The sequence below is a fragment of the Ambystoma mexicanum genome, chromosome 2p, assembly GCF_040938575.1.
Source record: "Ambystoma mexicanum isolate Mex_15411 chromosome 2p, UKY_AmexF1_1, whole genome shotgun sequence".
Taxonomy (NCBI): Eukaryota; Metazoa; Chordata; class Amphibia; order Caudata; family Ambystomatidae; genus Ambystoma; species Ambystoma mexicanum.
The window spans coordinates 1,274,391,682-1,274,405,614 of record NC_090923.1 but is presented as its reverse complement, the minus strand read 5'-3'; positions in this window follow the sequence as shown (position 1 = coordinate 1,274,405,614).

Below are 13,933 nucleotides of genomic sequence, written 5' to 3'. Positions count from 1 at the left end.
GAGCCCCATTGTACCTTTCTCCCATGTCTGCATAATCAATGTGCAGCTCACGAAAAGGTCCGATGGGGTTGGGCAATGTTCCCTGCAATGTCCTGAGAGTCATTCGAGAGTCAAATGTTTGCCATGTTATGCACTCGACTGCTAATTTATTAATGTATTCCTGAAGGTTCGGGATGAACCAATCCTCCTGGATGTCTGTTGCGATGTGTTGTTTTGATGTATTAGCTGGAAAGTGTAACTGTGCAAACGCTATTTGCAACAATTCTACAGGCATCACTACTTTTCCTGTTGTGTCTTGTCCCCACAGGAGGTCTGTGGGCAACTGCGTGCAGCCGGTTTTGTCCATAATTCTTGTTCTGATTGGGTGTCCTCTTTTGGAGCTGTATTATTTGCACCGTGGGAGGGAGTTATAGCCGCTGTATTTAGGCTTTTCTGTTAGTTTTTTTAGTACGTATTCTGTTACTAAGTCTTTCTGGAAGTATGCTGCTTGTTTTGCTGTGGCATCTGCCGCTGTGTTTCCTAGTGATATTTCATCTTTGGTTATTAGTATGGGCTTGACATTTTACCAGGGCTACTATTGATGGTTCTGCGAGTGCTTCTATCAATTCATTTAGTAATCCCGCATGTTATATATACTGATGAGTTGTGACAGTACCAACAACAAAAGGATAAAATAACAAAAAGGGAATGTTAGTATGGAAGCTAGAGCTGGGCGGCACGAGGTGCGCACTAGTGCCGGGGATGTGCAGGACGATCAAATGTGCACATGTGAGTCCAATAATTCTCCAGTAGCGGTGCAAAGGATTGGAGTATAAGAAGGTTGCAGTTGTTTTGATGTGTCCAAAAAGAACACCAGAAGAGGGCTTTGGATCAGGTTAGGTTGTCATGGTATGGTACAGAGGAGGTCAAGGAGAAAAGAAAGATTTCAGCGCAGTCCGTGTTAAGAAGAGTGGATTGGTACACAGAAATTTCAAAGGAAGCAGAACGTAATCTCTAGGCAGTCCGTGTTAACAGGCAATGAGTCAGTAAACAGGAGTATCACAAGGAGCAGAATGCAATCTCTAGGCAGTCCATATTACAGGCAATGAGTCGGTACACAGGAGAATCAAAGAAAGCAGAACGTAACCTTAAAGCAGTCTGGGAGCGGTTGCAGGAGTTAGTTACAAGGGAAATCACAAGGAAGCACAACGTAATCTTCAAGCAGTCCGGGAGCAAATGCAGAAATTTGGTACACAGGATAGTTCAGAGTTTGTAAGAAGGATTGAAGGTGAGACTTCAGAATGCTGGTAACGACCTTAATTGGAAGCAACGTTCTGCAATACGCATATGTTTTTGTCATGATGGAAACAAGGCTCTAGACAGCCATTGGCTACTGCAGAACATTGTAGTCCGAGTTTATACAGGAGTCGGCCGCAACAGCCCGTCTCCATGGCAATTTCCAAAGGCGGCAGCAACCCCCTGCATGCATGGAAGCATTGCAACAAAACCGGAGAGTGAAACCCAAGTGGCTCCCAGGTCCTATCCTCGGGACCATGCACCTTCCAATCGACCAGGTAAAAGGGACGACCCCTGCGCATATGGTAGTCCAGAACGTCAGCAACCTTGAATTTGTCCTCAACGGCCATGTTCAGCAGAGGAGGACCAACAGGGAGACGGGTCGCCGGGGAGCAGGGCTTGAGCAGTGAGACATGGAACACTGGGTGCACCCTCCAGCAAGCAGGTAAGCAAAGGCACACCACAACCGGATTGATCACAGCCTTGATAGAAAACGGGTCAACAAACTGAGGGAGGAGAGAACACTTGCTCGGAATCATGAGATTGTGAGTATAGAGCCAGACCTTTAACCCCACTTTGTAATCCAGCGCCAGAGTCCGATGCCGGTCGGCATACAGTTAAGCCTGGTTCTGGGCACAGAGCAAGTGCAGCTGCACATCCTGATGGACGGAATCCACGTCACAAAGACATGCCTGGGCAGCCGGATTGTCTATAGGAAGAGCAGGATCTAATAGCAGGGAACGTGGATCCTGACCATACATGGCAAAAAACGAGAAAAACCCAGAGGCAGAATGGACTTAATTGTTATAAGCGAATTCCGCAGGAGGAAGAAGAGACAACCAAGACTTCTGATATTTCAGGCAGAGGCATCTTAGAAACTGCTCAAGGGTGGCGTTGACCGTCTCAGTCTGTCCATCGGTCTGTGTATGGTATGCAGAGGCTGTACTTGTCATCAATGCGAAGAGAAGAAGTCAAGGCCTTCCAGAAGCATGCAGTGAATTGTGGGCCACGGCCAGATATGATGATAGACGGCAATCCAAAGAATCGAAACACGTTCCTTAGGAAGAGTTCTGCCAGGGAAGAAGCCGATGGGAGACCGACACAGGGTACAAAGATGGCCATTTTAGTAAAATAGTCAACCACAACCCAAATAGTGTCAAACCCACATGCAGGAGGGAGGTCCATGATAAAATCCATGGACACCATCTACCAGGGCTTGCGTGGCACAGGCAGAGGAAGCAAAAGACCGACCGGGTTTGAATGGGAAGACTTGCACTGAGCGCATATGGAATAGAACAGGATGCCAGATAGTCCACACCGTGTTTGGACATGTAAGGCCACCAGCCCCAGTGGCGCAGGGAGTCCAAGGTCTTCTGCTGCCCAGGATGCACAGCCAACAGGGAATCATGAGACCAGGCATGATCTCGGACATGCGCCTCACCGGGATGAACGAACAAGCACCCTTGGATATATGGCAGACCCTGCACAACATCTAGGTTGTGGGATGTGCATTCATCAGGGTGCGCAGAAACCCATTCCGAAATAATGGATCGTAGGGCAGGCTGCGGAGTACACCCGCACACCATCTGACACAGCAGCAGGAGGGAATGCTCTTCCGCAGCATTGCAAGATCCCGAAGGCAGGCGCAACAACGTATCAGCACAAGTGTTGAGACAAGCTAGGCGGTATGTGATCATGAAAAAAAGATGCCAGCGTGCTTGCCGAGCATTAAGGCACTTTATTGACTTAAATGCCAGGAGGCTGTGATGATCTGAAAACACAGTCACAGGATGATGTGCTCCCAATAAATGATGCCGCCACTTAGAAAATGCCTTTTTGATTGCCAACAGTTCCCGCTCTGTGATGGGATAGTTTTTCTCTTACCGTGTCAATTTCCTTGAATTGAAAGCTACAGGGTGTAACTCCCTGGAATCAGGACAGCACTGTGATAACACCTCTCCGAGTGTGGAACCAGAAGCATTAGCCTCCACCAAGCAGGGCAAGAGAGGATTAGGATGTTGCAAAACTGGCACTGAAGAAAAAGCCACCTTCAAGGCATCAAAGGCCTTCAGAGCCTCTGGACCCAAATGGTAGGTGGTTTGGAACTAGTCAAAGCCTTAAGGGGAGCTGAAATGGAAGAAAAAGAATATATAAAGTGCCTAGAAATTCAAAAAGCCCAAAAAAGACTGGAGAGTCTTGATTGAGGTGGGAACGGGCCACTAGAGGACAGCCTTGACTTTCGAACGGCTCATTTGTATGCGTTGGTCAGTCAGATCGTACCCCAGGAATTCTACTTCAGTGGAATTGAAAACACATTTTTCTGCTTTAACGAAAAGATGATTGTCTCTCAACCTTTGGAGTACCAGACAGACGTGTTCTGTTTGCAGCTCCCTCGAGGGGGAATAGATAAGGTGTCATTTAAATAGACCACCATGAACTGGTCCAGGTAATCATGGAACATGTTGTTCATAAACGCTTGGAAGTTGGCAGGGGCATTGAACAACCCAAAGGGCATGACCTGGTATTCGAACAGACCGTAGAGGGTTTTAAAGGCTGTCTTCCACTCATCTCCTTTTCTCATGCACACGAGGTTGTAAGCCCCACGTAGATCCAATTTAGTGTATATTGCAGAAGACCCTAGTTGGTCTAGTAAGTAGAGATAAGTGGCAAGGGATATTGGTTTTTTACAATGAATATGTTCAATGTTCTATAATAAATACAAAGACGGAGGTCACCCTCCTTATGTACAAAGAAGAGGGGAGAAGCTGCAGGAGATTTGGATAGTCTAATGAACCCCATGTCAAGGCTATCAATGTACTCCTTCAAACCTTTATCTTCTGGTATAGTGAGAGAGTGCACCCTTCCTGACAGAATCTTTGCACCAGGAACCAAATCAATTGGGCAATCGTAAGGCCTATGAGGAGGCAGATGTTCATCAGCCAATTTGTCAAAAACGTCCCGACATTCAGAGTACTGCATAGGAAAGCCCTGCCCCAAGTTGGATGTAATGGCACCAATGAGAGCCATGGAAGCCACATGACATGAGAGGAGGAATCAGGGCACACACTCGTATTATGGAAACATGTATTGTTACAAACCGGTGACCGGAATTGCATAGCCCATTTTGGCTAGACAATAGCCAGATTGTGATGTTGTCACCAGGGTATGCCCAAAATAACCCTGAATTGGGGTGCTTTGATTAAGTCAAAGGAGAGTTTTTCCACATGCCCTTCCTCTGTCTGCATGTGGATAAGAGACGTGTGCTGCGTTACCAATCTCGACACCAAAGAAGTGCCATCTGCTGTGTGTACTGCCTCTGGTTGTTCTTTGGATACCACCGGTATTCTGTTACTGATAGCATAATCATAGTCCATGTAATCACCAGTGTCGATGATAGCCAAGGCAGAATAGTAGGCATCAGGTGTAGGGGAAAAAAAACACAGAAAGACTGACAGGTGCAGACGGAGAAACACCTTGGGTGTTCAATGAGTCCAAAGAAAACCCACCTGGCGTAGGGACTCTATCTACTGCCGGCCTCTTGCGTTTCTCACCTTTTGCAGAGGTTTTTAGAAAAATCCTTAAGTTGATGCTCAGCTGAACTACAGTACATGCACAAATTGGGCAACCTGCGGTGTTCATGTTGGGCGGGTGTCAAAGGACCGCATATGGTCCCACCATCATGGGACCGGGGTCGAGGCCAGAGGACCTGGAGTATCAAGCACAGGACTAGCAATCTGAATGTACTTCTGTTCCCCCTTGCGTTCAGCTCTACAGGCGTCAATCTGTAGAACCAGATCCAGGAGTTCCCCATAAACAGTGGGGACCACATTGACGGTTGCGAGCGTGTCCTTGAGTTAATCCAAAAGTCCTATGTAGAAAACAGCTGCTTTTTTTTCCTCAGGCCAATCCGTCTCGGCAGCAAGTTGGTTAAAGCGAGTCAGATAGGTAAACAAGGAAGAAGTTCCCTGTTGGAGACTCAAGAATTATAGGTCAGTCGCCTGAGACTTGTAACGGGTTTCAAAGACCGTATCTGAGTGCGTCACAGTTGTACAGCATATAGCTGTTTGTTTCCAATAAGGGATTAGCCCATGCTGCAGCTGTGCCACCCAAATGCGAGAGAACAAACGCTGCCTTAGTGGTTGAATCGTGAAAAGCTGTGGGGCGACAAACGAAGTGTAGTTTACACTGATTGATAAAAGGCTAGTGTTGTTTGAGGTCTCCGGAGAAACGTTCTGGCGGGGCCAATGGGAATTGAGTGGCCATAAGGACTTGTGTCGAATCCTGCCTTGGATAGGAAAAGCCGGAACTGGAGGCCATAGCCCCAGAGGTGTCAGCCCCAGAGGAATATTTCCTGCAGACTATCCATCCTATGACACATGGCATCATTTGCCGTGATCATATCGGATCTGAGATCAGCCACCACCTGTGTCAGGGTAGCCAACGGGTCTGTGTTTTCCATGGTTTCCAATGCTGTCACTCACCAGATGGATGAATGGCGGTACAGGAGTCAGATTTGAGCTTTGGTCCTGACTTGATTGTAGAGCCCGGGTTAGGCCTAAACCCGAGCCTCCTCTCTTTTGAGGGAAGAACTCTTTTGTATGATGTGCCCCTTTGCTGATCCGGTTAGACAGGCAAAGGGACCTATCACATAAAAGAGCGGGAGCACACACCGCCCCGAAACCAGCTGAAAAGGAATAATCAACAGGTTAGAAAATGGCTGTGATTAAGATTTCCACTACTAGAGGGTAGGATTAATATATACCTGTACTATCAGTTCCCTTTACGGAGAAGCAGCCCCGGTGCTCTCTATGAAAGACAGGAAAGAGATATGTTGCTAAGTGGATTCAGGAATCAGATAGTAAAGAATAGTCCCCCAGGGGTTGTTACCATGTTTCAGCTGAAGTTAATATACTAATGAGTTGTGACAGTACCAACAACAAAAGGTTAAAATAACAAAAAGGAAAGGTTAGTATAGAAACTAGACCGGGGCAGCACGAGGAATGCACTAGTGCCAGGGAAGTGCACGTACAGCAGAGCGCTCGAATGTGCACATGCAAGTCCAATAATCGTCCAGTAGCGGTGCCAAGGATTGGGTTAGAAGAAGGTTGCAGTTTTCTTGATGTGTCCAAAAATAAAACCAGAGGAGGTCTGTGGATCAGGTTAGGTAGCCATGGTATGGTACAGAGGAGTTTAAGGAGAAAAGAAAGATTTCAGCGCAGTCCGTGTTAAGAGGAGTGGATTGGTACATGGAAATTTCAAAGGAAGCAGAATACGATCTCTAGGCAGTCCGTGTTAATAGGCAATGAGTCGGTACACGGTAGAATGAAAGAAAGCAGGATGTAACCTTAAAGCAGTCCGGTAGCGGTTGCAGGAGTTCGGTACACAGGATATCACAAGGAAGCGGAATGTAATCTTAAAGCAGCCCGTGAGCAAATGCGGGAATTCGGTACATGGGGGGCCGTGGGGTGCAGAGCGCCCCTCCGGGGGTATTTAAGGGCTCAGGGAAGGTTCGGGAGGCAGGCGACGGTTAGGACTTGGCGATTGTCAAGTCCTGTTGCCCGCTCCCGAGCCTTCCCTGTGGTGCCTGGGGCCTAGGTGGCGAGTTAGTGCAGGTGAGGTAGGGAAATAGTATAGGAGTAGGGCGGTTAGGTTTTGTAAAAAAAATTATATATATATAATAACAATTCGGTTGGAGTTGTTTTATTAGTTTTGCGTAGGAGGGGTGCCGTAGATAAGACACCCCTCGCGTTTTACCGTGTCTCCGGGCTTCCGTTTTCGCGCCGGGGGTATCCCGTGAGCGGGGGGCGTGAGGGCTCCGTGGTTTTCGGCGGGGATTTGGGGGGAATACGCATCCGTGGGCGGGCCCGCTGGGTGTGTGGGTTTTTAGGGCCTGGGTGGGAGCGGAGCTTCAGCGGCTTTTCCGCGGCTCCTCAGGGGAATTTTCCCTTCTTTAGCGAGCGCTTGTGCTGGTTACGTTTGGCGCGTAGCAGCGCTCGTACATAAAGGGGGCAGGGCAGCACAATTAAAGGGGCCGTGTCCTTCGTGTGTGTGTGAAGTGGGGTGAGGTTTTGTCACCGCTAGGTGGCAGTGTGCACTGCCGTTTAGCAAGCACTAATTAGTGCTTTCTTATAGTGTCTTGGTGGGCTCCCTCTTCGGGTTTTGACTAGTTGGTAGGGAGGGAGGGGTTGAAGGAAAACATTTTAGTTCTTTAGGGTTTGTTTAAAAATAAATAAATAAATAAATAAATACTAATTTTATAGATTTTGCAAATTAGCATAAAGAAAGCATATAATGACAATACTAGTAATAAAAGCTAATTAGGGAGGGATATTTTGCGTTAAATTTTTCTTTTTTATTAATTGTCAATATTAGGGAGGTTATTTTACAGGTTATCACACAAGGTGTGTTTGTTGGTTCTGGGGGGCTGTTTAATTTAGTGGCAGGGTTGCTCAAGGCCAAGGGTGCTAGTCCACGGGTAGGTCCCGGCTCGGGGGCATAGAGTACGTAGTGCAATTTTAGGGGGCATATTTTTGGGCACGCGCGGATTAGTGTGCACAATGACAGGCAGGGGGGCAAACAAGAAGGGGCTGGTGGATGCTGGGGCCTTGAAGAACGCCCTGGAAATCATTAGCAGGGCAACTAAGGCCCAATTGGAAGGGGCGGTAGGGGAAGTTACGGGAAAGGAGGAGAATGGTGGGGGCCGGCCGCAGCGCAGAGCGGCGGCAGACGGCGCGTTGGCGGCGGTGGTGGCTTGCACCCCTTCGGCAGGGAGAGGGGAGATTTGGGAATCCAGGGGCAGGAAGATGAGGAGGGAGATAGACAAGAGGGCGGATGGGGGTTTAAGGAGGTCGGGGGGCAGCAAGGGAGGGAGGAAGGCTTTGAGAGCTCTAGGGAAGAGGGGAACGCTCGAGAAGGTAGGGACCTAGGGAACACCAGTGGGGGCAGGGGTGGGGCGCAGGCGGGGGTGTCAGGGCAGAGGGGAAGAGTGGGTAAGTACCTGCAGAAGAGCGCAGGTGGGAGAAGGAGGGAGAGGTCCCCATCAATTGAGGAGGGTAGGGCGGGGCGCGGAACGGCCCCCCCGGATAGGAGGAGTGGGGGCGGAGGGCGCTGCGCAGCCCCCGCTGTACAGATGGAGGGTGAGGGTTTCGGTACGGCCCCCCCCTCGGTCAACCCAAGGAGAGCCTAGAGGGCGCAGCACAGCCCCTAGCAACGAGGATTTCAGGGTGGAGGTCGGAACGCCTCGCCCAAGAGAAGAGGACCAGGCAGAGGTTTCCACAACCTCGCCGAGAATTCGTCAGGGGAGTGGCGGGGCGGACGCCCCGGGCTCGCAAGAAGATCAGCAAATCATCTCGGGCAGGAGCCAGCATCCTCAATGGTATTTAAGGGGTGATGAAGTTGGTTGGGAGGAATACGGGGGCAATGGGAATTGGAAGATTACAGGGCGGAAAGGGTGGAGGAGAGAAGAAGTTCAAGGTGGGAGAGGGAAAGGGAAGTACAGGGGGGTCGGGGTGAAAGGGGTCGAGGGAATTATTGGCTGGGTGATTGTGCTGACATGTTTTGTCCCCGCAGCAGGAGCCCTCTAAGAATTGAGAGGAGGAGCACCGGTGTGGATGCCAGGCCGCAGGTGGCAGGCATGGAAAGAGGTGAGCGGGAAAGGGAATGGTCATCTGCATGGCAGAGAGGGGTTACAAATAGGTGGTTGGGGGATGACCGGGGTGGTTTTCAAGGTGTGATGAAGGAGGTTGGGGTGCAGGCCATTGGAGCCGAAGGGGTTGAGAAGAACATTTGCTCAGTGGAGGTCCAAACGGACAAAGTGGCGGAGCCATTGGGGCTCGAGGTGCAGGCGGGAAAAGATAAAGAGGTGGAAGTAAAAGGAAAGGAGAAGAAATTGCCATACATGGGGATAACAAAACCATTGGGGGCACATTTAATGGCGGCGACCAGGGAGAAGATACAGGCAGGTGAATTTGTGGATGTCTTCAAATTGCTACATACGGAGGTGAGAGCGAAAGAGGGGTCTAAGGAGGAAGAGAGGGAACTGGTTTCACGCCCGAGGGTCCCGGTGACCATTGAGAATTGGACATCGGCGTTTATCATTTATGCCAGTGTGTATTGCGAAAAATTCCCGGAGCGTTGCGTGGCCCTGCTTAAATATATGGACGTAATAAGGAAGGCTTTTACGAGCTTTGGGGGCTTTGCCTGGGTAAGGTATGATGAGGAATTTAGAGCGAGAATGGCAGAGGACAGTCAGGCGGTCTGGGGGGAGTTAGACATGGATCTTTGGCTGCAATGGATGGCCCCAACGAGGCCTGCCCCGACATTGCATACGGCGAGTGGGCTGCCAGTGTCTTTCCCGCCCTTTCTTGGTCGCCCTGCGCCATGAGGGGGCGTGGGGTGGAGGCAGGGGCCAGTCCTCAGCAGCGTGCTAGGGGTACAATAAGGATAGCTGCGCAAGAACCATGTGCAGGTTCAAGCACGAGTGTAGTAAGTGCGGGGGAAAACACCCGCTCACGCAGTTTTTCCAACAAGGAGACAGGGGGAGAGGTGCAGGAAAAGGGGTTGGGGGGAAAAGCTTTTACTCCAATTAAAGTGGGGGTGTTGGAAAAATGGTTGCAATTTTATCCGGACAGGGAAGGGGCTAAGATTTTGAGTGAGGGGTTCGGGCAGGGGTTCAGATTAGGTTACCAGGGTCCAAGGGTACAGCGGTGGGCGGAAAATTTGAAGTCGGCGAGAGAAAATGCGGAGGTGGTAAGTCAAAAATTGAGCAAGGAAGTAGCGGCTGGAAGGATAGTGGGTCCATTTGATGACGTACCGGGTGACTTAGTGATATCTCCATTGGGGGGTGGTGCCCAAGAAAGCCCCGGGGGAGTTCAGACTGATTCATCATTTGTCATGGCCGGAGGGTATGTCAGTTAATGATTTCATTGCCCCGGAAGAATGTGGGGTTGTGTATGCGAGTGTAGACCAGGCGGTTGAGCTAATAAGGAAGGAAGGGCGAGGGGCCTTCATGGCCAAGTGTGATATCAAGGCGGCGTTTAGATTATTGCCAGTGCACCCAGAGGATTTTTGGTTGTTAGGCTTGCAGTTTGAGGACCGTATTTACATAGACAAAGCATTGCCTATGGGGTGCGCAATTTCCTGTGCGTTCTTTGAACGATTTAGCTCTTTTTTGCAGTGGGTCTTCTCATTCAGCTCAGGGTGGGAGAGGGTGTTGCACTACTTGGATGACTTTCTGTTCATTAGCGGGGCAAAAAGGGAGGAGGATTGCAAAGGAATGCTAAAGTTGTTTCAAGACTTGATGGAGGAGCTGGGGGTACCATTAGCCGAAGACAAAACGGAAGGGCCGGCAGTGGTGTTAACATTTCTGGGAATTGAGTTGGATTCAGTGGCCATGACCTCATGCTTGCCGCACGACAAGGTGAGCAAATTGGTGGTACTGCTGGAAAAAGCGGTGGGGGCCAAGAAAATGATGCTGGTGGAGATGCAGAGATTGGTTGGGCATCTGAATTTTGCATGTAAGGTGGTGGCCCCGGGGAGGACGTTTTGCAGGAACATGGCAAGGGCCATGGCGGGAGCGAAGTGCCCACATCACCAGATAAGAGTATCGGGGGAAGTGAGGGAGGATTGCAGGATTTGGTTGCGCTTTTTGGAGAGTTTCAATGGAACGTCAAGGTGGTTGCAGGGAGACCCAGTGACATGGGAAGTTCAGATTCTCTCGGATGCAGCGGGGGCCGGTGGTTTTGGAGTGTTTTGAGGGGGAAAATGGTGTGCCGAAAAGTGGCCAGAGAGATGGTTGAAGGAAGGGAGGAGCATAGCATTTCTTGAATTTTTTCCATTACTAGTAGCATTGGAGTTGTGGGGGAAGGAGTTGCGAAATAAGAAGGTGAATTTCAATGTAGACAACGAATGCGTGGTCCATGTGGTGAACAGGCAGTCAGCGAGGGATCAGAGGGTGGCAAGGCTGATGAGAGAATTTGTCCTGTGTTGCATGGAATGGAATGTGGTGTTTAAGGCAACACATGTGCCAGGGAAGGATAATGGCATCGCTGATGCATTATCTCGTTTTCAATGGCAGAGATTCCGTGGATTGGCTCCAGAGGCAGATCAGGAGGGGCAGCAGATTCCGAAGGAGCTGTGGAAGATAGGAAGCTGAGAGCGCTTGCACTGGTGGAGGGTTCATTGGCCGCTGCATCTAAGAAGTCATACAGGAGGGACTGGGAGGATTTTATTAGAGGAGGAGCTTGTAGTTGGAGGGGTAGATGGGATGCGGAAGAGCGGAGGAGGGATGATGTTTTTAATTTCCTGCTGAGGTGCATGGATAGGGGCTGGTCAAGGGCAACAATAACGGGAAAGCTAGCGGGGATTTCCTTTTACGGAAAATGGTTTTGGGGTTTTCAACCAAGTGGGGGGGAGATGGCGAGTAGGATGTTGGAAGGATGGGCAAGGGAGAGTAAGAGGGATAAGGACAAGAGGAGGCCGATATCGGCTGAATTGCTGCAGAGGTTGATTGAGGTTTTGGGGGGAGTTTGCTGGTCGGTATGGGAAGGGGAACTGTTTGCGGCTTGTTTTACATGGTTATTTTTTGGGGCCTTCAGGGTTTCGGAGTTGGTTGGGGGAAAAGGGGGGATAGGGGGGCTGCAGTGGGAGGATGTGCAAATTACAGAGGAAGGTTTAGACATCAAGATTAAAAGGTCCAAGACGGATCAGAAGGGAAGGGGCTCTTGGGTCCTGCTGGGTCGAGGGAGCGAGGCTCTATGCCCGGTTAAGGCGGGCAAGGTGTGGAAGGAGCGCTGTGGGGTTGACTCAGGTTTGGTTTTCCAGCATTCAGATGGATCGCCGGTTGCAGCAGCACAGGTGCTGGGGGTATTGTGTAAGGCATTGGGCAGGGTAGGAGAAAAGGGGGAGGAGTTTGGGACTCATTCTTTTAGGATGGGCGCAGCATCTGAGGGTAACAGAGTGGGTTTTTCGGAAGATAAGGTGAAAAGCTTGGGGCGTTGGAGGTCTGGAAAATACAAGGGTTACGTTAGGGATTTTGGGAAAGGGGATTGTTGAAGAAAGTTGGTGGAGGACCTGGGGGGCAAGTTGTTTTGTTTTGTAATAAGTTGACTTGTCGGTAATTTGTTCTAATTTCTGTTTCAGATGCTGTGCAAAGGAAGGGGGAGTTGGCGCAAGTTTGGATTGTTGGACATTCGATTGTGAAGTGGGCTGGCAAAGAGGCAGAGAAAAGGGTGTTTGGAAGGCAATTGGGGTGCAGTTATAAGGAAGTGGTGGTGAGGTGGCACGGTTTGGGGGGCCTGCGGTGGGATCAGCTGCTGCCCATATTGGCAGGAATGAGGGAACGCTATGGAGTTCCTCGGGTGGTGATACTGCATGCTGGGGAGAATGATCTGGTTAGGGATACGGGGGTGGCTCTGCTGAGAAAAATGAAGAGGGACTTAGGGTGGATTAGGGATATGTGGCCGCAAGCGGTGGTGGTGTGGACTAAGTTGTTGCCGAGAAGAGTTTGGAGGGGAGCAAGAAATGAGGGAGCAATAGAGCGGGCCAGGAAGGGGATAAACAGGGAAATGGGAAAATTTTGTGCGTCAGTGGCAGTGAGGGTCATGGACCATAAAGAAATAACATATGAGGGGTTTCTTATCTTTAGAGAGGATGGGGTACACTTGTCCATGTATGGGAATAGTCACTACCTGGCGGACTTGGGTTCGTGGCTGGGAGACTGGGTGAAAAGTTTGAGGTAGAAAAGGGGGGGCGGGGTTGGGGCAGAAAGAACTCCTCGGGGAAGGGTTTTTCTGGTGCCGGGGGCATGGCCCCTTTTGATGTGGGGGGAGGGAAGCACAATGGGGGAATGACACGGGAAAGGAGGGGGTGGCGCTGTTTGCACAAGCAGGTCACCCCGGGGGATCAGGTATTGAGCCTGGAGGGGCATGGCCCCTGGGTAAGAAAGCGGGACGCCTGGAAAAGGGGCATGGATACGGTAGGATCCAAGGGATCATTAGGGAGGAAATTGGTTATTTAATTATTTAATTGTTGGGGGGAAAATGGAAAATGTTTAAGTTATGTAATTGATTGTTCAAATAGCTATTTAGCTTGTTAGGCCATGGAGCCAGTTAAGCGTTTTGATTGTAAGCTTTGGCCTGTCACATTTAAGCAACCTTTTCCACTTTTAAATGAGTCTGGGTTTGTGCAGTAAGCCAAAAGGAGGGCCCCGGGGGGAACACGAAGCGTTTCCCCCCGGGGAGTTTTTTGGCGCTGCACACGGCCAGCGAGTGGCCGTGGGGTGCAGAGCGCCCCTCCGGGGGTATTTAAGGGCTCAGGGAAGGTTCGGGAGGCAGGCGACGGTTAGGACTTGGCGATTGTCCCGCCCTCCCACCCCTTCATTTTGTTTAGGGTGATGTCAGTTATGGAGTAGGGGGGGGGCGTTTTTTCAGGGGATTATGCGGGGGGGTTTATCGTTTTGGGGGTCTGTTAGGAGGGTAGGGATGGTAGTTTGGTGTGACAGGTCAGGGCATCGTGAAAGGTGTGTGTAATATTTGTTGCTGATGTGGCAGGTCAGGCTGGCTGCAGGTCACAGGAAGGGGGAGTTTGGTGTAGAGGGGAGTTAATGGGGTCGAGTTGGGTCGGGGCGCCGGGGGCATGGCCCCTTTTGATGTGGGGGGAG